The 3305-nt window shown below is 34.7% G+C and overlaps 1 pseudogene; it reads right to left on the reverse strand.

Moving 5' to 3' along the window:
- Positions 1-919: 919 nt before the first annotated feature.
- LOC139863015 (cyclin-U4-1-like) lies at positions 920-3078 on the reverse strand (annotated as a pseudogene).
- Positions 3079-3305: the final 227 nt, after the last annotated feature.

A 3305-nucleotide genomic window follows, 5' to 3' on the forward strand; every position in this document is an offset into this window, starting at 1 on the left:
TTTGGACTCTAACATGGATTGTCTAGTGTGTGATCGTTATATAAATGGTGCTTGGATTTGGAATTGGTCTCGAAGTGGTTTGGGAAGCAGAAACGAAACCATGTTTAGCAACATGCTAGCGGAGTTGTCGTCTTTTTCGATTGGCCCTCAGCATGATACATGGTCATGGTCTTTATCTTCGGATGGTCTTTTTGCGGTTAATTCCACCAGGAAACATGTTGACAGTATTATGTTGCCTTCGATGTCTCCTGTTACAAATTGGTATAAACCTATTCCTTGAAAAGTTAATGTGTTGTTATGGCGTTTGGGCGTGGAAAGGTTACCAACACGTTTAAATTTATTGATGCGCGGTTTAGAGATTAATTCTATAACATGCCCAGTTTGTTCTCAGAATTTGGAGACTCGTGATCATATCTTCTTTGTATGTGAAGTGGCGTCGCAAATTTGGGTTAAGATTAGAAGATGGGTCGATTGCAACATGCCGGTTTTCAACTCATGGTCTGATTGGATTTTATGGTTCGAGCACTGGAGTGGTTCAGAAGAATGCAAGAACAAGGTAATTGCTATTGCTGCAGCGTGTTTCTGGTTCGTGTGGAAGCATAGGAATGATATTGTTTTCAACAATTTGATGGTGAAGAAATCCGAGATTTTTGATTCTATTTGTAATTTTTCTTACTTTTGGATTAGATATAGAGGAAAATGTAATATTTCTTGGGCCTCTTGGCTCATGAACCCTTTGTAATTGGTTGGTTGCGGCTTCTCTAGTTTCTTTCTAGAGAGTCGGTGTGTTTTTATAAAATTTTGACCGTTAAAAAAAAAAATTACACAAGTCATAATTACACAAGTCATAACAAACAAAAAAATGTAAGTCATAACTAAGAAATATGTCTTTGTGATCATGATCCATTATAAATGGGCAAAACTTCTTAATGAATCTAATCATACGCAATGTAAATGTGAATACAAGCACTACAAAGTCAAACAATGAAAAATCTTTGACTTCTTTTGCTTTGAAAGTCAATCCATAGTTCTCATCTCCACTAGCTGAATTCGAGCATTAAACAGCCAGCTGTAGAAATTGATGATGTTGAGATCGGACAGTCTTTATCGTTAACAGAATAATGATCTGTAGATATTGTATTAACTGATGGAGTTGCACACAGAGGAGGAAAACTCATCATCATCTCTGTTTGGAGATAATTACAATAATCATGAAATGCATCTGGTGTCACATTTAATTGAAACCCCAATCCGAATAAGAAGTCAACTTCGAGTAGGTTGATCTCAGCCGTTGATATTCCTCCAACTTTAGCGTAGAAAGCATTATTGTAGCATCTGAGATTTCCAAACACAAAAAAACCATTTTAATTTTAATACATAAGTAGGAAACAATACAATTTGCTTTTTCCATCATCATAATATAATAAATAATCTAAAGGAATCAACGGACTAATCGAATACCTCTAGGTTTAAACTAAAAATCAATTTTTTTTTTGAAAGGCATCAAAACTTTTCATTACTAAAAATCATGCTCCGTAGTTGAAAATTTTGGTTAACTACAACATTAGGTTTACACTTTAAAGGGGACACACACTTTTATCTTAAACTGATATGGGACGAGGTGTTCCAAACTCATCCACTTAAACTAATGAAGTCTCCGTCACACCGAAAAATAATCAATAAGCAAGATCCATATCATAGAAGATGCACGAGTTACAGCCCGTCACACCTTGAAACATTATGGCTTTAATACTATATGTAACCCACATAAAGCTAAACAAATGGACTAAGTGGCAGAGGCGGATTAAAGTTCAAAACTCAAGGGGCCCCAAGTGGGCTAATTTTAAAGAAAGAATTACTTAGAATGTCTCTGTGTTTTACACCAGATTACGCAAGGCATTCACGCGTTTTTATTTTAACTTGGGTGGTCCCTATAATTTACGATTGCTACTTGAAAAGTTCCTGTTTCCAACGGACATCAAAAGACGTTAAAAAGGTCCGTTAAGTAAATATTTTGATGGTCTGTTACGCTAAAAGACGTTAATTTCTTTTATAAAAATTCTTTCAGTTTAGTGTTTCAGTTCTGCGTTTCGGTGTCTCGTTTCGTTTTCACTATCTAGTTCTGTGTTTTGATTTCGCATTTCAGTTTCACGTTTCGAATTCCGCGTTTCGATTTAGCGTTTCGATTTCGCGTTTCAGTTTCACATTTCAATTTCGTGTTTCAATTTCATGTTTCAATTTCGCGTTTCGGTTTCTGCATTTCGATATTCGCGTTCCAATTTCGTGAATTACTTGGGTCGATCCTGTAATTCACACCAGATTACGCAACGTCTCCCTCAGTGGCGGAACTTGAACCCGATCTAAGATAGGGCGAAACTAATGAAAGGAGTAAACACTAAAAAAACCTTATTTTTAGCACAATTGACAATAATTGGATGTTTATTTATGTAACATTCAACAATTGACAATTACTTTCATTGTCAATTGTTGAATGTTACTCCTAGGCATACATAAATAAACATCCAATTATTATCTTGACCAACAACAAAATCCTCCAATAAATTTGCTACTACAATCTAGCATATATACTTTGTTATTTGTTGCAATAAAATGTATTATCAATTTATAATTACATTTGAGTATCTATTGTGTACAATTAATACATTCAACCTTAAAGACGAATATGTGAAAAGTACTTACATATCATCCATGAACTTGATCGAAGTAAGGACGCTAGTAACAAGCAACCGATGCACATTGAAAGAATTAATCGGCAAATAAGGCTGCTTCTTCACAAATCGATCTAGATAAACATACGCCACAATATAACAAGAAGGACTACAATTTGCATATCTATAAATCCGTTCTAAGTAACTCTGAATACTTATATTGGGACGAATCAAGCCATAGAATATCGATAACTTCTGTGTGTTTAACCGATTGTTGAGATCATTTGTTTCTGCAACTCGTTGAAGAAGAGAAGATAACAAGTTTATGAGCTTGGGCATGAGTTGATCTGCCATTGATGATTAAAATTTAGAAACACACACTACACCAAGGAAGTGTGTGTGTGGTTATATACACTATGAACGTGACATTAGATATGTGTTGTGTGTGAGCTGTGACTAATTTTATTTTTGGAAAATTCATGACATGCATGTCTTAAGCTACAGGTAAGACTTAGCTTGCTTTCGACTCTTGTAATTATCCTATTACGAGTATTATTTTCTATTTTTTTAATTTTAAAAGATAAGAATAAAAATGTATATACACATCTCTTTACTCCAACAATCACAGTACTTGAA

This window comes from Rutidosis leptorrhynchoides, chromosome 8, assembly GCF_046630445.1.
Source record: "Rutidosis leptorrhynchoides isolate AG116_Rl617_1_P2 chromosome 8, CSIRO_AGI_Rlap_v1, whole genome shotgun sequence".
In the NCBI taxonomy this organism is placed as follows: domain Eukaryota; kingdom Viridiplantae; phylum Streptophyta; class Magnoliopsida; order Asterales; family Asteraceae; genus Rutidosis; species Rutidosis leptorrhynchoides.